Source organism: Notamacropus eugenii, chromosome 3 (assembly GCF_028372415.1).
Source record: "Notamacropus eugenii isolate mMacEug1 chromosome 3, mMacEug1.pri_v2, whole genome shotgun sequence".
Lineage (NCBI taxonomy): Eukaryota > Metazoa > Chordata > Mammalia > Diprotodontia > Macropodidae > Notamacropus > Notamacropus eugenii.
In genome coordinates, this window is record NC_092874.1 from 420,011,059 (window position 1) to 420,035,259 (window position 24,201).

The 24,201-nt window shown below is 38.9% G+C and overlaps 1 long non-coding RNA gene across 1 annotated transcript in view; it reads right to left on the reverse strand.

The window, feature by feature from the left end:
* Positions 1 to 24,175, reverse strand: part of LOC140497342 (uncharacterized) — a 180,438-nt gene extending 156,263 nt beyond the window's left edge. The window contains exon 1 of the long non-coding RNA XR_011964626.1: positions 24,086 to 24,175. This is a non-coding gene — a long non-coding RNA (uncharacterized lncRNA). The remainder of the gene's footprint in view (positions 1 to 24,085) is intronic.
* Positions 24,176 to 24,201: the final 26 nt, after the last annotated feature.

Consider the following 24,201-nt stretch of genomic DNA (forward strand, 5'->3'; position numbering starts at 1 on the left):
ATTACAATTTAAGCTATGACTTGAGTTCTAGGAAGGGGAAACCCACTACTTCCCAAGGCATTCTATTTCACTTTTGGATAGCTTTTACTGTTAAAAAGTCAGGTTTTTTCCCCCTTACAAGATATATAAACTTGATTTTATGTGACTTCCACCCATTGCTTGCAGATGGATTCCCCAGGACTAAAAGAATTCTAACCCTTCTTCTATAGGGTAGCACTTTAGAAACTTGAAGGCAGTTATCATGTTCTCCCATAAACTGCCCCAGATCATTCAACAAAGTATTATCTGAGGTCCTTCACCATCCTGACTCTTCCGTATCTCAATCTGTCAATGACTTTATTAGGAAGTGGAAGCTGATTAATGGTTTCTTTATTTTTTTTAATTTCATATGAAAATAAGAGAAAAATCTTTTCAAATTTGCAAATTGCTTTTCTCACAACAACTCTACAAGGTAAGTAGTGTCTTTTACCTCGTGTTGTGGTTTGTCCTTCATTCTCAAAGAGGACCATGACATCAGGGAGATGATGACATGACTTGCAATTGAATTTGATTTTACCTACAAAGAAACTGAATCCCAGTGAGATAAAGAATCAGACCCCAGGGGACACACAGCTAACGATGGTCCTGGTGGGAATTCTTCACCATATCCCAGGAACTTCATTACTGAGATAATCTCATCATCCTGTAAAAACTTATCAGCCTCTGCACTCCACCTCATTACCACCCTCTACCTCTCTGATTGGCAGATGGAACCAAGAACTTCAAACTAATGGAGAAAGTCCAACTCAGATGCTTCCTCAGTTCTCACCAAGTTGCACTACTTTGGGACTGTCCGCCATGTCTACATATCAGGCACTTCCTTCCCTTGTTTCCCCTCTATTTTTAAGTTTCCTTCTACGTTCTATCTTCTCCCATTAGATTATAAATCCCTTGAGGGCAGGGACTATCTTTTTTTACAATTGTATCTTCAGTGCTTAGTATAGTACTGGACACATAGGAGGCACTTAATAAATGCTTATTGCCTCACTGAATTGAACCCAGATCTTTTCAGAGTCCCTGAACAAGATCCCCATGCATCCACTACATAGGAAAGCAATAAGAGGTAAGTCTGGAACAGTAGACTATGGAGGCCTTGAAAGCCAAGTTAAGGAGTTTAAATTTTATCCTTTTCATAGGCAATAAGGAGTCACTGAAGATTTTTGAAAAGATTAGTGGCATGTTTGTGGTTATGTGTTAGGATGATTAATTAGGCAGCCATGTACAGAACAGAATGGAACAAGGGTAGAGAGGCACAAGGGAGATTAGAGAAAAAGCTATTGAAATAGTCCAGATAAAAAGAAATGAAGGATCATATCTTTAGAGCTGGAAGGAGCTTTAGAAGTCATTGAGACAACCCCCTTCATTCTTTAGTTGAGGAAACTAAGGTCTAGATAGAAGGTTAAATGACTTGCCCAGGGTTACACAGCTAATAAAAGCCCAAAGATTCAAACCTTGGTTTTCCTAACTCCAAGTCCAGGGCTCTACCCACTCTGCCACGTTGCCTCAAAATACAAGTACAAAATATATTGCCTCCAATGCAATATAAGCTCCAGAGACATTGTTTTTCTTTGTATCCTCAGTAATTAGTACGGTGCCTGGTACACACTACGTGATTAATCAATGTTTTTTTATTTGATCAGAGGGTCACTGAAATAGAAAGGAAGGGGCAAGTGTAAGAGATACGTTTTAATCTTGCAAACGTGAAGTTGGAAAAGCTATGACCCAACATAACAAATGACTGCTTCTACTTGGAAGTCAGAATTTCTCTTTGAACAAGGATAATAAAGTAGCCCCATTTTCACAGTTATTTCTTGTGTATTTATATATGCTGAAATTTGCTTCTTAACAGTCTCATTTGCATAAATTCTTTCTTTGGCTTTAAAGAAAGTGTTTTGCACCCCAGCTGTAACCTGTATTCTGTTTCCCAAGCAGGCTAGGTCTGTAAAACCAATTAATTTCATTCCCCAAATGTTCAGAATACAGTGTTTAGATTATAGCCGAGGCCTATCAAGTGTTTTCCTTCTTGCCAAAGTTCAGGACCAAAATCTGCCTTTGAATGTGATGACAGACTACTATTTCTTTTTTGTTGGCCAAGTTTAACTTTCCAAAAAAAATTTTTTTCATGCCGATGAAGCCCTAATCCAAACACTGCCGAAATTTTATAAACATATAGAGGGTCCTTTCCCCTTTGTAAACGTTGCCATGTTAATTTCAGCTGCCTCTAGCACACTGCCATTCATCATCTGTGTGAAAGGAAATGGGAACTTTGTGGGACAGAGGGAGAACGGATTTTCGTTGTTTTGATATTAGTGACATAGACATGAGGGAAATACAATGACTTGTAGTCACTCCTGAAGACCTGTGAAACACTGTGTACTTTTTCACACCAGTTTGAACTTGTGATAGATTCGGAGCCAAATAAAATAGACATGAGGAAGCTATTTAGAAAGGAGAAGAAGTGATAGGAGTAGGAAAGACATGAAGAGGCAGGAGGAGAAGCCTAGCATGGCAAGGACTTCTAAAGGCAGCCCAAGAGGTACCTTTATGTGAACATATGTCTTTTCTCTTTCAATAAATTTAAACTCCTTTGAATAAATTTAAACTCATTAAATGTTGACAGGAAACACATTTCTTTACTGTTGTATCTGCCACAGTACCCAGCGCAATGTTTTGCCTTTCAGAGATGCTTCATAAAAATACCACCCACCTCCAGAGAAAGAATCGATGAAATCTAAGTGCAAATTGAAGCATATTGTTTTTTTTTTATTTTTCTTGCTTTTTTTTGCAACATGGCTAATATAGAAACATGTTTTGCATGACTTCATGTATATAACAGGTATCATATGGGCAGTGGAGAAGCTGAAGGAAGGGAAAGAATTTGAAACAAAAAAAAGAATAATTTTTAAAAAATGGAGATTAGAAAAAAATGAGCTGCTTTAGAAATGTTTGTTGATAACTTCTTCAAAATAAGTCAAAAGATATTAAAAAGGATCTTGGAAGCCAAATCCAGAGGTTCTTAATCTTTTTTGTGTGTCTTGGACCTCTTGGGCAATGGTCTGGTGAAACCAATGGGCATCTTCTCAGAATTTTTAATAATTTAATTCATAACAGAAGGAAATGCCAGACTTGAGCTAGTGGGTAGGGAAAATAAAGATGTAGTTTTTCCCCATCCAATTTTCCCCCTTCCCCCTTGGAAGTCTATGAATCCCAGGTCAAGAATCTCTGATTTAGTACAATTTCCTTATTTTATACCCAAGAGAATAAGGGATGAAGTCAGTTGTCCAACAAGCAGAACGGGGACCCCACAATAGGACTGGTACTTGAACCTATGTTTTCTGATGTTAAATCCAATGTTCTTTCTATTATACTGCAGCAATAGTAATAGTCAAGATCTATGTTGAATGTTAGTAATATACAAAAATAAAGCTGAATAAGAGAGTAAAATTTTAGAACCTAAAAACAAGGCAGGCAGAAGGAAAGAAAATGGATAGGCAGGCAGGCACGAAGGAAGGAAGGAAGAAAGTAGGTAGGAAGGAAGGAAGGAAAGGAGGGAGGAAGATTAAGAAAGGAAAAGAAAAAACCATAGAGTTGAAGAATTCTGAGTGCTTTTATTTCTTCTGTGTTAAACTAAATGTCATAGTTATTTTTAGATTCTATGAAATTAAGCAAAATTATAGCCGATATTTTGTGTGGGAGGATATTTCTTCATTTACATAGACTAGCATGTACCATGATTTATCCATAACAGGCTTTCATTTCAGTCCTAGACCACTAGAATAGATAGAAGGCCTAGCACATGATCACAAAATTCTGGAATAAAGGCACAGTAAATCCACGTGCATCCTAGCATACCACAGGGCACACCTGGCTATTCAGTGCCCAAACGTTATCTGACAATGATGCAACCTTGTCTTTCTCCTCTAGGAGTCCAACCTCTTCTTCTACTGTTATGTGTCAAGTATCAGGCCTACAACGCTTTTGTCAAGCCTTGAGACCTTCAGCAGAAACCCTCCTCTTTCTTCTTTTCTGTTATATGATTATCAAAAACCTTGTGATTTCACCTAAACCTTGTTTTCAGCAGTAACTACAAGACACTAATGAATTGTTAATAAGATTATGTAGAACCCATGGTTCTTGTTCAGATGAAGGTCAGACATCACCTTCTACCTGAGGTCTTCCCCCTTACTGCTAGTGAACTCTTCCATAGAGTCACCTTGTAGTTCTATGTTGTGTATAATTTTGTCTATATGTACATATATACCTATCATTTCCCTCATTAAAATGTAAACTCCTTGAGAGCAGGGACTATTTCACTTGTCTTTGTTTCCAGTGCCTGTCAAAGGACCTAGAACATTTTAGATGCTTAATAAATATTTATTGATTAAGTTGATTTACATCCAGGGCATCTTCTTCAGTGGAAAGGCCAGGGTTTGAATCCCACCTCAGATGATTATAACTGCTATGAACTTGGTCATGTCACTTAACCTTTGACCTCACTTCCTCATCTAGAAAATGAGGGGGTTGACCTAGATGTCCCAGAGTATCCTTTCCAACTCTAAATATTTGAAGTTATAACCCTATAAATTCAGCAAATATTAAATAAACATCTATTCCATAATAGGCACTGGGAATACAATGGCAAAATAAAACAGCAGCTGCCCTAAGGGAGCTTACAATCTACTGTTGCCCTTGTATCTCCGCTCCCTTTATGTACTTTTTCATTTCTGAATAATCTCCCGTGCTACATTTTAGGATTAAAACCAAGACTATCCCCTTCTTTGGTTGCTGAATTCCCATTAATCCTTTAGGACCAACCTCTATAGCAAGAAGCTTTCCGTGATCCACTCAGTTGGCAATTAATCTTTTTCTTCAGAATTAGTCATTTCTTTTGAAACTCTCAAATATTTTAATTATTATCTATCATAGTATTCAATGTTGGTGTCCTTTCCCCCTACTACACCATAAATTATTTGAATGAGGGGATAATGCTTTCTCTAAACTGTATATCATTTCCAATTACCTAACATGGCTGGTCTACAAGCGTTGGGTACTTTAAAAATGTTTGTAACATAACTTTATTGACATTTTACTTTGTAATCTCAGGCTCTCTTTAGTCTTTTTTTCTCATCCCATTTTGGTTGCCCAAAGTCCAGCTCTTTCTCTGGAACTGCTAAAATCTGCTTTCCAGAAAGGCTCTGTTGTGCTTCATTTATGTACACATTCATATTAATCTGTTAGTTTGTTCCTTCTACTAATGGAATTTGCCCTTTAAGTCACCTCTAACTGAAGGAGGACAGATTTATTCTCTTTTTGTGGTTATTCCAAGCATCAATAATAGGTGGAAGAGATTGCCATTGTTGTTTTTATTGGGAAGATGAATGGCAGTAGGGCTTTCCCTACGTCCCTGAAATAAGAGCAGGCAACGTACATACAAGGTAGGCCTTCCTTGAAACAAGTCCCTGCCCTATGTCCATCAAGTAGCCCTCTCCTTTCCTTCAAAGCTTGCCTTCTATCATGTGCCTCATTTCATAAGAGGAAATAGAAGATAAAATACTTTTCTAGTACTTTGATAGCCAGCAAGCTGTCCCATTCCCAGCCTACCCATTGCTTTAGAAATGCAGAAACTCATGAACCATTAGAGCTGGAGGGCTAGAGATCATCTAGTCTAACTCCCTTATTTTGTAGTTGAAGAAAATTGTGACTCAGGAGAGGAAATGACTTGCTCAAGGTCATGTAGATTGTATAGGCATACCTTATTTTATTGCACTTCACTTTATTGTACTTCTCAGATATTGCATTTTTGAGAGATTGAAGGTTTGTGGAGACGCTGAGTTGGGCAAGTCTACTGGTGCCATTTTTCCAACAGCGTGTACTCACATTGTATCTCTATGTCACCCTTTGGTAATTCTCACAATATTACAAATTTTTTCATTATTATTATTATTATATCTGTTAGAATGATCTGTGAACAGTGATCTTTGATGTTACTATTGTAATTATTTTGGGGTGTCATGAACCACACATATAAGATGGCAGACGGAATCAATAAATGTAGAGTGTGATCTGAACCAACTGGCCATTACTCCATCTCTTTCCCTCTCATCCTTCAGCCTCCCTATTCTCTGAGATACAACAATATTGAAATTAGGCTAATTAATAACTTTACAATGGCCTCTAAGTGTTCAAGTAAAAGAAATAGCCAATAGATGTGGCAAACTTCATTGTTGTTTTGTTTGAAGCAATCGCCACAACCACTCCAGCCTTCAGCAATCACCGCCCTGATCAGTCAGCAGCCATCAACACCAAGGTAAGACCCTCCACCAACAAAAAGAGTACAACTTCTGAAGGCTCAGATGATGGTTAGCATTTTTTAGCAATAAAGTATTTTTCAATTAAGGTATGCACATTGGTTTTTTTTGACTATAGCATTGTATAAACACAACTTTTATGTGCACTGGGAAACCAAAAATTCATGACTCATTTTATTGTGATCCTTGCTTTATTGTGGTGGTCTGGAAGTGAACCCACAATATCCCTGAGGTATGCCTTTATATGGATACTGCTCCAGAAGGGGATCTTATTTCCATCCAGCAAATCTCAAGATCTTGAGCAAATGACTGGCAGAGTATTTGATGAGTTGAATCCTACTCAGTAGTGGGAGAAAAAGGGAGGAGGGGGAAGAGGAAGGAGAAGATAGAATTTAATTTCAATTCAGGAGGAATTGCTACAATCACATATACTTTTTTTTAAGACCAGGTCTCCTTATCTTGCTCAATTGGAAGTGCACGATCTACTTACAGGCTTGATCCCACTGCTAATAGGTACAGGAACTTTGACCTGCTCTGATGTCTGACCCTTCTTAGGCAACACGGTCCCTTTCCCCATCCCCACCCACCTCTGGGACTTATCACATTAATGCCAAATTTAGTAAGCACACCTAATCAGCATAATCCATTGTAACTCAGAATTTCTGAGCTCAAGAGATTCATTAGCCTCAGACTTCTGGCAAATAGAATTATAGGTGCATGACCCTTTACCTGGCTTGAGAACATATGCATTTGGAAAAATTTACAGCTCGTTACTTGGATACTCCAATGGATCTATAGTTTCATGGATGTGGGTATTCTTTCTAAGGTTCACATCACAGTTCCTCGATGGTTGTATAACTTACCCATAGCACTCCATGTTGCCCCATCAGTACACCCAATGCACTGGGAGCCATCCTTGCCTTTATTTGACATTTTTAGGACACAAATGGAATCTTGTGTCTTGCTAAAGCTACACAAGGAATCATTTTTCCCCCAGAAACATACTTCTCTGAAGGCCCTATATGTTAAATGGAACAGCATACTCAAACCCTTCATTTGCATCTCCATTTTCCTTTGGGTAATCCTTAATTTCAAATCTTCAGAGACAGGAATATTTCCTGACTCAGTCATACAATAGCTTTGGAAGGATATTGTTGTTAAAAAACAAAAAAGACAGACCTTTGCTTCTAGGGAGAGACTTGGGATTATTAAAAACTCTTCATGATTTCTCAAAGACAATCTATTCTATTCTCCACCTCTTGTCTAATTCTGGGCCAAGTCCATTGTCCATTTGCAGTATCTGTCCCAGTTGTATGTACTGGTAGATGAACTCTATATGTTGTCCATTCAACTGCATAACATAGAAAAAAATTTCTTAATCTACTTGGTTTCTCTTGTTTGAATAGCTAAACTAGACTCTTTTGAGTGATTGTTAATCTCATTTAGGAGACTGTGAAACATTCTAGGTCTTAATGGATGTAATCAGCACAGTACAGTTATCCCCTCCACATTGTGATTTTCCCCATTGCAGTTTTGATATATTGTGGGTCAGCATAAGAATTTAAATGAGAATTTTTGTGGAAGCCACAGATGACACATGAAGGCCAGCGGATGACACAGAAAAAGTTTAGAAACTCAGAAATTCTTAATATATATGTATGGTATTGTATAATATAGTCCATGATCAAATACTTAACCCAATTTTACAATAAGGTATTATTACCCCATAAAAGAGAAGAAAATATTCAGGCTGCTCTGGTACAAAGAGAAGGCCAAAAATTTTTATGTGGATTTACAGCTTATGGGGGCACTGTACCCCTACCTCCTGTGTTGTGGAAGGGATAATTATAATCCATAAATAGGAGTATCTCAACCACCTCACCATGCCTAGTCTATATGGTTGTTCCTACTCACATCTGGAATCAGTACTGGATTGCCACTATGGACATTGGAAAATATCTTTGCCTGGTACATCTCCTTGTTTTATGCTCCCTTGATATTAATAATCAGAGGGACTTTGAACAAAATTAATTTTCTTGTTAAACATTGCAAGATTTCTTGCATATTTATTCTTGTTGCAATAGATCTTTGAAGATAGCATTTTTCTCTATCAAATCAAATGTTCTTTAAACAATAATAATAGTAAGCATGTAATAATCCTGCATTCCCTACATCTTTCAGGCAATTTTGTAAATGTTAAGATAGGGTCTGTTATAGAATATTACTCATGAAAACTCTCCTATTTTCTTCTAATAACCTCATACTTAGCTTTATTATCCTTTAAGGTATTTGGATAGAAATAGATATAAATATTGATACGACTATAGATATAGATAAGTATATATAGCTATAGGTATAAATGTAGGTATAGATATATACAAATACAAATACATGAACAAAAAAAAATTGCACCAAGTAGTCTTCCTAAATCTCAGTAAGGAAGGTTAGAATGGATATTTCCACTTTACAAACAGGGACACTGAGGCATAAAATGGAGTGGGTGACTGCCCAAAGGGAAAGAATGTGTCTGTGGCAGATCTAGGATCAGAATTCATTCCTCTGGCCCTGGGTTTGCATGATTCCTCCCAGTGTTGGAGGGAAAAAGAAAGCCTGGTATGAATCCATTCAAAGAATGCTAAGCTTTGGGTCCATTTTGACCATCATCTAGCTTCCAGATTCTTCATCAAGTGTATAATTGAGGAGCAGGCAATCCATAGACCTTAGTGAGTTCAGAGTTAGGGCTAGTATCTTGCCTTGTTTCTCAAGCTGTACTGGGAAGAGGCATTTCTATTCTCCCAAGAGAACATTAAACTTGCAGAGATTGTTTCAAATCCAAATTCTAAAATTTGTTCCTCCGGTTTTTCATCAAGTGAAGAAGCAGCTCCTGTATCCAACACTATCATAGATGAAAAGAATAGGGACATAAGAAGGCTCTGTCCAGCTTTTCCTGTGTCCAAAGAAAACAGCCTACCCAGAGGTGGAGAGAAGGGTTGGGGTGCCCTTTTGAGTCTCTTTGTCTGGGTTCTCCAAGGCCAGAAGGTATATCTATTTATGGGGTCTTCTTCCTCTAAAATCTCAGGGAAATGATCACTGCCTAACTTTCTACAGTTAACCTTTTCCTTTGCACGCTGTATCCCATTCTTTCCCACCTCCAAAAGGACTTCATTCCAGCCTCTTCCAATCATCTCCATTTTCTCTGTCTTTCTCACTTTATTTTGCTACTTGCTTAAGTCATTCATATCCCAAAGCAACATTGGTTTGATCCTGGTCACCCCATTTGATAATTTTCATACCCAGATTCTTCATATAAACAGTCCACAGTCATTTCTTCTTATATCTCACTATCTGCTCTCCCCATAATCTCCATAAATCTGCCTTCCACCTTCACCACCTCCAACTAAAACTGTTATAGGATCAGCAATGTCTTTTTTTTCTAATGAGGTACATTGAAAAGAACATTGTTAGAAGATCTGAGTTTAAATCCCACTTTTGACATTTACTAGTTGTGTAACCTGAAGCAAGTCCCTAACATTTCCTACTCCTAAGTTGTAATTTGGGGACCTCTGAGATATCTTCCAACTTTAAATCTATGGCCTTTTCTCAATTTTCAGCTTCCTTGATCCCTCTCCTGGATTTAATAGAAGAAATCTCTTCGTTCCTGCAATCCCTGCCTCCTTTGGACTCTTTTTTCTCTCATCTCTCTGATTCCTCTCTCTCTTTCTTTTCTCACACTGTCCTATGGGTGTCCTACAAGGCTTTGAGTATTTCAGAAAGAAAAAAAGACATTCTGGTTTCCTGACTCTGGCTTTTGAGGAAAGCCTGTCTCTACTCTAGACAGGTTCCTCCCCATGGTAGGGAGGTACCCCCCTGCTCCAGCCCTCTTCAGAACTTCTTGTATTTGTAAACTTCCTTTATGGAAATTTACCAGTACTCTACCAGGTCATCATCCTTACTGTCTTCAGTCTCTTTCCTTCCAAAATCTGACCTCTTAATGAACTAGTTCAACCCTACAATACTTCTGAATCCTTTGTTCCCTTTCTTCTTGCCAAACCCCAGCCCTGGATAATTCCCATCAACTATCTTCTTTGTTCCTACTCATGGGCTGTCAAACAGATCTGGAAATCATAAAAGTGTTGACTGGGTCTACTACAAATTTATGTTCATTAAGCCTAACTGGGTCCTCACTACAACAAGGCAATCCTACTATTCCTCCCTAATCAGTTCCCTGTCCCACTCACTGTAGCAGCTCTTCCAAATTTTTTTCATCCCCCTCAGTCTTCCCACACCATTTCTCCCTACCCACTTACTCTGCTAAAGACCTCGCTTCTCACTTCACAGGAAAAATTGAAGCCATTTTCTCTGTGTTCATTCTTCTCTCCTCTAATCACATCTTTTACTATTTCCTTCACTGGCGATGAGGGGGTAGACCCTAATCTTTTGTCATAATACCTCCCTCATCTTGTACTTATGTTTCTGTCTTCCCAGGTGCTACAAATATGCTCTCTCTTTCCATCTCTGGCTTGATATCAATAGACATTAATAAACCTGTTCTCAGTTTCATGACTCATGTCATTAATATAACTTGTGAATCATTCTCAAGTCAGGAAGATTATTTACTTGCTCAATCCTTTTAATTCCTGTGAACTCAATACCCTCCACCATTGAGGGTTTACAGACCAAAAAAAAGCTTTCCTTTTCTTGTTTTATTATATTATTTACTTTGACTAGATTCTTTGATAGAGCAGGTATATGAAAAGTCCCCCAGAATCAGGTTTCCTGTCTTGTTTACTGGAAAATCTCAGATTCTCTCTTTGTGTCTATAAACCGAGAGTCCAAAGAAGGAAGAAGAAACCTTGCCAAGAAATCAAGTCAGAACAGGAGGAGAAACCATGAAGCAGACCAGTTGTATAAAGTGGGGGAAGGGAGCTACATGGCAGGAATTGACAGCAAGCTAGATGGAGGTAGAGGCTAGATTGTACCTGATAAGTCTGCAGAAAACTGGCAAGCACGTATGGAGGTAGCATGTTGCACTAATGGTATCTTTTTTCTTTTTTTCTTCTCTCTCTGTCTCTGTCTCTGTCTCTCTGTCTCTCTCTGTGTCTCTCTGTCGCTCTGTCTCTCTGTCTCTGTTTCTCTTTCTCTCCCTTTCTCCCTGTGTGTGTGTGTCTCTCTTTGTCTCTCTGTCTCTCTCTGTCTTTGTCTCTGTCTCTCTCTGTCTCTCTCTGTCTCTTTCTGTCTCTCTCTCTCTGTGTCTCTCTCTGTCTTTCTGTCTCTCTGTCTCTGTCTCTCTGTCTCTGTCTCTCTATCTCTCTGTCTCTGTCTCTCGGTCTCTGTGTCTGTGTGTGTGTGTCTCTCTCTCTCCCTCCCTCTCTCTCTCTCTCTCTCTCTCTCTCTCTCTCTCTCTCTCTCTCTCTCTCTCTCTCTCTCTCTCTCTCTCTCTGCCTCTCTCTTGACTTTTCAATAGCTACCATGAAAGACTACCTCCCAAATAGGGACATGCTGGTTCAGCTTTGAAGGTGCCTTTAGAGGGGAAGGATAACAGTATAGTGCCATGTATTTTCTTAAATTTTCTTTTTTATTACAAATTTAATTATCAACAAACATCAACATTTTAGTATATAAGGAACAAAAAAGATTTATATATGAAAGAAACTTTATGTAGTTTAAGTTATGTATTTGATTTAACAGAATTGCCTTTATGTATCTCTTTCTGATCTCCTTTTGATTTCTTCTCTGTTTTTTTCTTTCTTTTGTTTGCATCCCCGTCATCATTTCCAAACCCTTTTCCCTTCAAGTAGAAGCCCTCTATTCTAACAAAAAAACTCAAAATGAAATAATTCAACATATTTACTATGTCTGAAAATATATCTCTCATTCTACAGCTCTTATCCATCACCTCTTGGCTAAGATTTGGATTCTAGATGTCATCACCAGTCTCCTGAAGACATGATTTGTCACTGAATCGATCAATTTGATAGGCTTTTAAAGTTAGTTTCCTCACACTATTATGGTCATTGTGCAAGTTGCTTTCCTGGCTCTGCACCAGTTTATACAAGTCTTTCCAGGTTTCTCTTAATTTGTCATATTCATCATTTCTTATATCATGATACTATTCCATTACATTTATATAACACAATTTGTTCAACCATTCCACAATTGCTAGGTACCTACCTACCTAATTGTTTCTCCAACAGAAAGTGCAGTCATAAATCTTTTTAGACACATAAATCCTTTCCTTCTATATCCACTTCTCCTTCAGTGAGTCAAAGTGAGCAAACCCCACTCTCCCAACATTATTGTACATCACAGTAGACAAGATCCATGTAACCAGAATGTGACTTGCAGCAATAAGCCTATTCTTCCCTTCCCCCAGGTGTACACACACACACACACACACACACACACACACACACACACACACACACACACACACATATATATTTGAAGAGAGAGAGAGAGCACAAATATGGTGTAGTACATACTTCTCAGGCCAATTCCCAACAATACTATTAAAAGCTCACCAACACTAGAAACTAATTCCTATGCTACTAGGCATGATAGAATCAAATACATGAAGGAGACTTCCACATTGCCTTTCCTTGCCCTCTCCTAGCATTCTCCTAGTACTTTGAACATACTAATGTGACTCTTATACTAACTACATATGAATTTATTTTGTGACTACTATTTATTATTTATAAATTTGTTTGCTTTAATTTTGTTTTTCCAAGTATAATTGTTTGATCTCTCTACTCCAGTGATTCCCTGTGGTATTGGAGTGACTCTGATGATTTCTTCTCCTTCTTCTTCTTCTTTTTCTCCTTCTTTTTCTCCTCTTCCTCTTCCTCCTTTTTCTCCCCTGCTCCTCCTCCTCCTCTTCTTCTTCCTCTTCTTCTTCCTCTTCTTCTTCTTTCGTCTTCTTCCTCTTCTTCCTCTTCTTCTTCCTCTTCTTCTTCCTCTTCTTCTTCCTCTTCTTCTTCCTCTTCTTCTTCCTCTTCTTCTTCTTCTTTCTTCTTCTTCCTCTTCTTCCTCTTCTTCTCCCAAGCCCTACCTCAGATTTTTCCCAGCAGCATAACCATGATAAAGATATTAAAACTCAGAGTGCTTCACTTTCCTCATCTGTACAAGGAAAGAGTTGGACTCAATGACCACTCAACTCCTTTCCTGCTCTATGGTCTCATAACTCTCCTTATTTCTCCTTTATCTTTATGTCTCCTTTCTTCTGATTTCTTAATGGCTTTTGGAAGGCTGTGTAAATATTACACAAGTTCTGAAAGGTCCTGCCAGGAAAGGAAGGCACCATTCAGATCGTGTGTCTCTACTCTAAGGACCAGACTAGTAAAATTTGGTGATTCTGAAAACCTATGTCCTTAGAGACTTATTGGGCGAAACAGTTCTCCCCCAAATTGAGTTAAAATTGCATCCTTTTCTCAGGTCCCCCTAACTTATATTATTTCACCTAAATCTTCAAAGAGGATTTCTTGCTGTTTTTTTGGGCCTGGCATTCAAACTTCCATCTTTATTTCTTCTCAAAGACTGTTCCCCATGTCTAGAATGAATTCCCTTCTTACCCCTACCTCTTAGATTCCCTACTTTTAAAATCCAGTATTACCCAGTCCTCCATGCCATTTCATAGACATTTTATACCATGCTACAACATGCATAAGTATCCCCAATAGATTATCTTCATTAAGGGCCTTTCCTTTCCTTTTTTTTCCCCTTCCTTTCCTTTCTTTTCCTTTCCTTTCCTTTCCTTTCTTTCCTGCCTTCATTCCTTCTTCCTGCTTTCCTTTTTTCTTTTTTCTTTCTTTCTTTCTTTTCTTTCTTTCTTTCCTTCTTTCTTTGCTTCTTTCTATCTCGCCTAAAACCTTAGACCCAATGTACTCTGAAGCCCATGGACTGAACAACAATGGTTCCCTGCCCAGCTTCCACTCTATGGCTATTTTTGGACCCTTCTGGCTTGTAGTGAATGTCAATAGTAACAGGCTTCTGCCCCTCTCAGCATGATTTATCTATTTATTTTTTTCTTTTCTATTAAAGGCGCCATCCCCCTGACTACTTTTTAAAGAGGCCTATTCACTGAATGGGTATTACCTCACTTTAAGTGAGTACCTGAAAAGGCTTTAGTCTAAAGGCCAAGGTCTCTCATTGCATCCTGGGACATCTCCAGTCATCCTGATAAATATCTGGTCACTGGACCCAGATGGCTCAGGTGGAGAAAGTGAGGCTGGTGACCTGCACAGCCATCCCTCACTCAAAGCAAAGTCAAGTGCAAGTCATGTCATTATTCCTCTGAAGTCACGGGCCTCTTTGAAAATAAAGGACGAACACAATCTAAATTAATCTGAATGACTTCTTCATCACTTTTTTTTTTTGCTGGCTTTATATCATAAATAACTTTGCTATCTACACGTTTGTGTTTTTTAATAAAAAATATGGTGAGAGGAAACTAAACTGGTTAATATTAGCTTATTATCCTTGAGGCACTGAGTGAAAATATTTCCCTCCTTACCTTTAATACTTGACCTGGGAGAGGAAAAGCACAAGATAAGTTAATTTAGAATGACTAGGCAATATGGTTTTTATCCTGAACACCAAAAGAATTATATTCCTAGACTTCAACTGTCTGATGTATAGCAGATATAATTCCAGCCTGGTACCCCACTTGGCGATAGAAGAGCAAAGGAGTGAACTCCCAGCCATGGCTGTCCTCCTATTTCTCCAAATGGTGGAAATCTAGTCTCTTCTAATTGGAATGGGCCATCTCCCAATCTATTTGTATAACCTTGTTACACACAAGCCACCTACTTCTTGGGTACATTTAGGATATCCAGTCAGCCCAAAAGATTGAATAAGAAAAGTCATGTCTTTAGATGGACTCATAGGTGACCTAAGTACCACTTAGGACTCCCTTATTGCTCCTGTGAATCATTCTTAGTGATTGATACTGTTATTTCAAATATTTGTAGGGGATAACCTGTTATTGTTTTTGCTGTACATGGGCCTTGAATACTTGCAGGATAAATTGGCTAAAGAAAAATATTTTAAGGTCTGACAACCTCACTCCTCTGCCCCTGTTGGAGAAGCTCTACTGGATCTCTGTTTTCTTTAGGTTTAAAGTATAAAATTCTATTTGGCTCCAGTCTTTCTTTCCAGGATGCTTGCACATGATTCCCCCTCACACACTTTATGTTGTGGTCAAAATTCCTCAATTGCTGTTCCTTTTATATGACATTCTATCTTCCATCTTGGATCCTCTGCACAGGCTGTCCCCCCATGCCTAGAACATTCTCTCTCCTTCTCTCTGCTTCTTGGAAGCCTTAGATCTCTTACAAGCTCAGCTCAAATGTCTCCTTCAGGAGGTCTTTCTTGACATCCACAATTATTAGTTTCTTCCCATTTACTATGTATTTGTTTTGTGTATATCTTATATACACTTATTTGTCAACATGTTCCCCCTAGTGATATACGAGCCACCTGAGGGCCAGAATTGCCTCACTTTGATTGTTATATCCCTGATGCCTAATGCATTACCTAGAACATAGCAAGTAACTCATGAATGCTTATTGGTCGATTGAGGCAACGTTTCCCAAATGTCTGTAGACTTAAGTTCTTATTACAACATCTTTTATTTTCATGCAGTCGGCTTCTTAAGACATCCTTTCCCGGACAGGGACCTTATTAGCCAAAGCAGTGTTAATCAAATATGGTCCAGAATGAATTAAACAGCCAGCCATTAAAGTCAATTTCTCTGTTTCCCTGAAACCTCACTCATTGCCTTATACACAGCAGACACACCATATATATTTGCAAATTTAATTGAATGGAACCTTTAAATTACTAACATGTTCCAGTTTTACAATACGTGATTAAGAAGTTTTGGAAAAGTTTCTCAGGAAACCAGCATTGCCAAGTGAGCTTGAAATCACAAATCTTGCACATTTCCCATGATGCTCTTTGGATTTCTGGCAAAGCAAACACCAACAGGTTCAGAAATAAGAGGCCTGTGCTGCCTGAATTCTTTTCTTTCCTCCTAGTTTGGGTTTTGCAACCTGACTTCTCATGGTCAAGAAAGAGACAGATGATGCTTGATCTGATGTAGATTTATTGCTTTCAAAGCAAGACACATTTGCTTTTCTCCAATTGAAGTTGGTTGTGGCCAGAGAGTTGCTAATGCAGAGTGTAAAGCCAAGAAGAAAATATCTCCTGCAACCATGTCTCCTGATGGCAGCCAGTGGCCCTGGCTAGGAGGGACAGTGCTAGTCTTCAGTGACTTCCCCTAAGTGGGACCCTTTTCTCTTCCCACCTTGCTCCCTCTCCCACATCCACACACCACTACATTGCAGCTGATTGATTAATTAATTGGCCCCTTGCCCCTGTTTCTGCTGAGCCCCAACTTCTTTCTCCTTCCAAATCTACAAGGAAAGTATGCAGAAACAGAGGGAAAATGCTGGACCAGGAGGTGGGTTGTGGTAAGAAAGATTACTAGTAGTTTAATACTAAATGTGTAACTGTATAGACATTTAACCCAACCCAAAGATCATAAAATAGGACTTAGAGAGAAGGGACTGTAGGGTCATCTGCTTCTCTTCTCACCTCAAAGAGAAGGAAACTGAGGCCCAGGAAGGTTAAGTGATTTGCCCAAGGCCACACAGGTAATAAGTATTAGAGCAGGATTTGAGCCCAGATCCTCTGACTTCAGTGCATTTTTGACTGTACCACTTACCTGAGAGCAGAGGCTTATGGGGCCATAGCTGAAAGGGTATTCAGGGTCCAATTTTTAAACATGAGGGGAGTTAACAGAAATCAGAGTTTCCAGAAACAAGATTTAAAAGTTGTCAGCATTTGCCTCTCTTCCACAGTAAATATTACTATATTACTAACACTTAAAGGATCTGTCATTAATATAGATTGGTGTAGTGGATCATGTGCTAGGCTTGAGCTTAGGAAGATCTAGACTTTCATCCTGATTAGCTGTGCGACCTTGGACAAGTCTCTTGCCTCATCAGAACCTCATTCTCTTCTTTTACAGAAGGAGGATAATAATACCTATTTTATAGAGTTCTCATCAAGGTCATGAGAAATAATATACATAAAAGATTTTGTAAGCTTACAAGCCCCAGGTAAAGGTGAGCTCTCTCATCTCTGGCATGGAGGCACCTGGCCAAAACTCTTGAACTTAATTTTTGGGAGTTGCTGTGGCTAAAAATGTCATCACCCCCACAGACAGCCTCGTGACAAGACACATACAAGTCTATCACCTGAGACTGATAGTCTTTTCAGCTTGGTGGAACTTAGAAGAGCTTATACTCTTCTGGCCTAGCCTTGAAGAACCCAAGGTTCTTCTATCCACTTTCTATCCACAAAGAAGCACTATAGGGGGTGTGCTGGAGCCCACTGAAACTGGTTCACAGGAGCCGACTGTTAATTTTCAGTGTTAGCATTTATACCTCGAAAATTGACAAATGCCACAAATCAAGGTTTGCCTTATTATTTGGCTGATTTCTAGACTTTAAAAAGCAGAGAAATTTTAAATAATGGAAATTAAACTTAAAAGTGTGATGTGTATAAATTCTCCTCCCCCCACCAAAATCCACTTGTTAAATTTTACCAAATGATAACTGTATATGAATTTAGCAGTAACAGATCTGTGATGCTGTTACATGTCTATGGCTTCATATCAACTTCCCTGATAGGACCAGCTCTATGCTTGCAAGTGCAAGCCATAATAAATGTCACCATCTATGTGAATATGAACAAGTTACAGTGGATAATTGATGCCCTCAAAGTTAGATAGACGGGTTCCAATTGTACCTACCATATTTACTAATGGGACAGTTAGGTGGCACAGTGTATAGGGCACCAAGCCTGGAGTGGGGAAGACCTGAGTTCAAATCTGGCCCGAGACACTTGGTATTTGTCTGAACCTGGGCAAGTCACTTAATTTTGTTTGTCTCAGTTTCTTCATCTGTAAAATGAGCTAGAGAAGGAAATGGCAAACTGCTTCAGTATCTCCATCAAGAAAACCCCAACTGAACAGCAAAATATTGGCTAATTATATGACCTTGGGCAAATCATTTAACTTCTCTGAACCTCAGTTTCCTCGTATTAGGAATGAGGACAATTGTGGTTTCTATTACAGTTAACACTACGCTGGACACCACTTCTGATGGGGAGAGAAGGCTACATGCCTGTCCACCTTTTTCCAATACTAGGTACTCCTGTTTTTGTGTGTTCCAACATACTAAACCAGGAGTATAGGTAGAGTTTTGGTTCCCCACTCTTACTTCCTGACCTTTCTTCTGCCAACATTGTCCAGCAACGTTTCCTGGAATGAGATTCATTTCATATGTTTAGATCATCTTGTTACACACCAACCTATAGATGTCCAGTACCTACAGGAATCAGTACCTTTCTCTCTAGAGAGTCCAGCACCTGGATTATAGTCCTATCTTCCCTTACTCCTACTTGGGAACTTACCCATTGACATCCCCTCAGACACAGACTCTCAGTTTATCAACTTCCTCACTCACTCACCATGACCTGAACCTTTATCCCATCTCAGCTTCTCACAAGAACGGCCATAACAAATCTCACCATCACTGATGGTAATGCTGCCTTAAAATACTAATCTTTAAAACTCCTCTCTGATGGCAAACTTCTATGCATTCATCTTCTTTTGGCCAAGCTCTTCCTATTTATGCCTGTATTTTCACCAATTCATTCAGTCCTTTTCACTAGCCATATTCTGATCTAGATTAATATTCCTCTCTTCACAGTCTTGACCAGATCATCCAATTATGTATGCATTTTCTTCTACTTTTGAATATCTTGCCCCCTTCTCCTTCTGTCATTTATGTCCCATCAGCCCTGGGTCACTCCCACCATCCATATTCTTCGCTCATGCTCCCTGAATGCTCAGTACTGCTGGGGGAAATTATACAGTCATTCCAAATAATAAAGTGACAAACTTAACAAATTCATGTCATTCAATCTCAACTTGTCTGCTCACAACAAATCTCACTGCTTCACAACAGAACTTTTATTCACCCTTTATTGGCTCTGTTGTGTTTCCTGAAACATCTTTTCTAAAGTTCCTTTCCCTTACTCCATCTCCTTACATTGTATCCTCCCTAATTCCTGTGTGCAGAGGACATGGCCTCCTATGGAGAAAATTGAGGTTGATTCTTCATGAACTCCCCTCTTCCCCTAATTTGTATCTCAAACCTTTGATGTCATTCCTCCATTATCTCCTTCTTTGCTCCAAGATATGGAGATTATATGGTCTTGCCAAGGCTGATTCCTCTTCTTGGACACTTGATCCCATGTGAGAGACTGTTCCCCTTCCTTCAACCCCTCCCTAGTCTATGAATCATCTTCATTTTCTCCCTCCCTACTGATTCCTTCTCCATTGCCCACAAACATACCCAGCTTTGTCCCATACTTTAAAAAAATATTTCCCTTGAACCTACTATCCTTTCAAGCTGTCGTTAACATCTCTCTTTTTCCTTTCACAGAAAAATTCCTGAGGGAAAAATCATCTACACCCCCTCCTCCTATTTGCCCATATCTCACTCATTTTTAACCCTTGAAATCTGACTTCCAGTTCCATCAAATATTGAAACAGATCTCTCCAAGATAATCAATGATGACTTAAACTAGTAAATTGGATGGCCTTTTCTCATTCTCTTCCTTTATCTATAGCTTTTACACAGTTGATACCATCTCCCCCCCACACACACACACCTCCTTAGCTCCCATGGCATTGTTTTTTCCTAGTTCTCTTATGTGTCTCACTATTAGTTATTAGTTTTCTTTGTCCTAGATATAAATATCCTCCAAGACTCTGTCCTAATCCCTCTTCTCCATCTATACATCCTCCACCAGTGATCTCCCACTCTTTTCCATGGTTTCAGTGATCATCTTTGCACAGATGATTCACAAATTTAAATTTTTGCCTAATCTCTAATCCCACAAGTCCAGCTGCTTGTTGGACATCTCCTGAATGTCTTACTGATAACTCAAACTCATCTTGTCTAAAATGAAACTTGTTATCTCTCCCCTTAAACCTACCACTCCTCAAATGTCCTTATATCTATTGAGGGCATCACCATGTATCAGTCATCAATAGTTACAATCTTAGCGTTATCATTGACTCTTCACTATGTCTAAATGCTATATTGAACCAGTTGCCAAGTTCTATTGATTTTACCTCTTTAATATCTCCCACATCTATCCACTTCAATCTACTCACTTCATCATTTTCCTTGGTCAAGCCCTCATTACCTCTCACTGGGAGCATTGTAAGAGTCCCTCCACTTTTATCTGTCCTCCACAAAAGCACCAAAATATTCCACCTAAGAATCAGGCCACTCATGTCACTCTCTACCCCCAAAATTCTTGGCACTGGAATGGATTACAAATCCCGTATCCCTCCTACTTTATCTTCAACTGATCTTTGCAGACATTTCATATTACTCCCTTTGATATATTCTGTACTTCAGTCTCCCTGGACCACTTACCTACTTCTCAAATTTCATTTTTCCTCTCCCATTTCTGTCTTAGCCTAGGCTATCACCTTACACCTTGAAACCCCTCCCTCCTCACCTCTGTCTCTGAGAATATCTTCATAAATAGTTCACTTCAGGAACCACATCCTATGGGGAAACCTTTCCTGATGCCCTTCTTTGAGATGATGGAATCTCCTTTCTCAAAGTAACCTCCATTTACTTGGAGACAGACATTCAAATGACCTGGCTGTTTCAGCATTTAAGCATTTGTAGGGACCATTTAGAACTTTGACTGTGAGGGTTTGAATAAAGAGAAACTTCTTAAATTTGGTCCTTTTGCTAATTTTCCTTTCTTTATATTCATTCATTCATTCTCTCTCTCTGAATCTCTCTGTTTCTGTATTTGTCTCTATCTCTCTGTCTTTCTCTCTGTCTGTCTCTGTCTCTGTCTCTCTGTCTCTCTCTGTCTCTCCCCTCCTCTTTCCCATCCTCAAAACATTAAATTAAAACTTCAAAGGGAAAAGAAAACATAAACATACAGCCTAATGGGGGTGTGAAGAGAGGTGAGTGGGAGGGATATTGCTTTGTCTAGACTATTTGCCACCCTCTCATATGCGTGGAATGCCCTCCCCACCCTAACTCTTGCTTATTGAAATTTCACACCACCATTGACTCACTAGATTATTGGTGATAGAAGGTGCTAGGGACTTCTCATGCCCCTTATTCATATTCTGTGCTCTGGATCACCTTCTTCTAGTTTCACTCCCTGCCAATGTACAACTCTGGGGCAGTCAAAACCTTGATGTTTAGATGCTTTCTTATCAGGGCTCCATAATATTGGTATTGCAAAAAGGAGAGTAAGGTGACATGGTACAAATCTTGCCCTTGGTACTTGTGTGACTTCAGAAAATTCCCCTCCCTTTCTGTGCTCAAGTGTTTTCATCTGTAAAAATAAGGAAGTCATAGAGTAGGAAAAAATAAAGCCACAAAATTTGGAATTAAAGAGGCCTGGGTTCAGTTTATGCTTTTACTATGTATTATTTATGATGGCAAATGTTTTCACCTCTCTTGGCCTCAATTTTTATCACCTCTAAACCAAGGGGGTTAAATGAGATTATCTCCAATACCCCTTCTAGATAATTCTGTGGTACTATTATGCACAAGCCAAGGTACTAAGTTGTGCAGAAGAAACAAATGAAAATTAGACAAAATTTCCCTGCCCTCATGGTGATTAGAATGTACTAGGGGAGCCATTTGTGTTATTTTGCCCAGAACCAGATCACCACTCTACTACTACTTCCTTCACTCAACTCGCCATTATCCCTCATGGAAACCCTCCCCCCTTTTTTAGCATTCCTTTATGTGTTCTCATCCCCCATTACAAGGGAAGCAACTTGATCTCAGGGAATGCTTTATTTTCTTTTATTTGTATCCCTAGAACTTAACACAGTTCTTGAAACATTGTGAGCCTTCATAAATGTTCTATCTTTTGATCAATCTATCAATTGATTGATCAATTAATCATATGTCAATCTATCTAACAGGAGAGAAAGAATGAAATAAGGGTGGAATACAAAAGTGCGGTTGAACTGTACATATGAAGTGTGATAAGTGTAGATAAGTCAGAGATCCCTAATGGCTAGAAGACCAAGGAAGGAATCATAGGGACAATATTTACACAGGAATTTTATGGTTTGGCATAAGGGGGAAAGGGATTGAAAGCAGAATGCTAATGGCATGAACAAAGATAGACAACCATAGGACTTATTCAGGGGTCAGCAAGAAGCCTAGCTTGGTTGGTGTCTGCCGAGGGAGGAAGAAATAAGTAAGAAATATGATTGTAAAGTGATTGTTTTTGTCCCTCAGTCCACTGAAATTCCATTCATCTCCCCATGTCCTCCCCTTCACCCCAACCTCAACTTTTTCTTCTAATTTGTCGTTCTGAGACTTAGCACATCACTCTGGGCTTTCCTCCAGACCTCTTGTCTTCTCATATTCTCTCATCTGGCTGTGTATGCAAGCTTTATTGTCCTTTCTTCATCTATTCAGTTTGCATGTCCATGATGTTTAATTGATTTTCCTCCAGCATTTGTATTAATAGTCTTTGTGTAAGTGATGACAGTCTATAGCCTGGACTTGTTCTATCTTTTCTGTGTTTTTGTTCCTAATCCCCTTTCTCTGATGCCTCATTTCTGTTCTGTTTCCTTTACCAAGCATATGTCCACATTAAAAAAAAAAACTGCAATTTTCTACTTCAGACTTCCCCTCTATAGAATGAGAACTAGTACATCACAGAGGGTTTTTTGATTATCCTGTGTCCTGTAGCCTGCTTAAGATCCAATTTTGTACAAAAGATATTTTAAAATATCTATAGAAATTTAAATGGTGTGCTTCCTTGCCTTATTTCTCTCCCTCCTCCTCTCTGTTTAGGATGAATCACAAAAAGTCCTATATAATTTAAAAATCAAAGGGATGTTGAATCTTTTAAGAGATGGTAGGTAGAGAGTTAGTGTTCCAGAGCTAGGATGGTGCCCTAGCAACCTGAGAGAAAAATTGGTTCTTGTGTAAAGTATGTAGTTGACATTCTGTTTTTCTTTTGGGACCTGATTGCATGACTCTGTGTGTGTGTGTGTGTGTGTGCATGCATGTATGTGTCTTTTGTAGTGGAAGTATTCTACCCTAACACCTCAGGGCACTTCTCTCTAATTTGAACATGGATTTCCCCTAATCTTGCCATGCTACCCCAGGTTCAAGGTACATTGATATACTGTGTTTCAGCATTCACTTAAAATCAGAGCTTAAAGACCCCACAAATGTGTTTACTTTTATTAGTCATCTAGAGGATATCATTAATTCAAACTAAAAGCATTTAATGAAATTAATTGTATAGGAAGAAAGGGAGCAATAGGAAAATATCCTTATAAATTAGGGGCATATCCTCCCACACACAAACATACCACTAATGAAAAAAGGCCATACAACATTAGGGAGCACATAGAAGGAAACATATGTGAAGGGGCACATACATAGGGAATATAGTAATGGTATAGGCATGAAGGAGTACATCATACATTTAGTGCCATACATTTAGTGCTATAGGGCCACCAGTATGTTCTAGGGATGTCATATGGTACTTCTTCTGGACCTACTAACATGGTCTGCAGTTTGATATGTATGCGATCTCTGCCAGGAAGATATATATGATATGTATTCTCTGCTGGGTATTACCTGTTGCTGCTTGAAGGTGCTCCATTGGTCTGACGAATATGCTGGCATGAAGTTATAGTTTCCCAATGTTTCTTTTCTTAAATTTCAATTTTTCTATCTGCAAAATAAAGATGCTA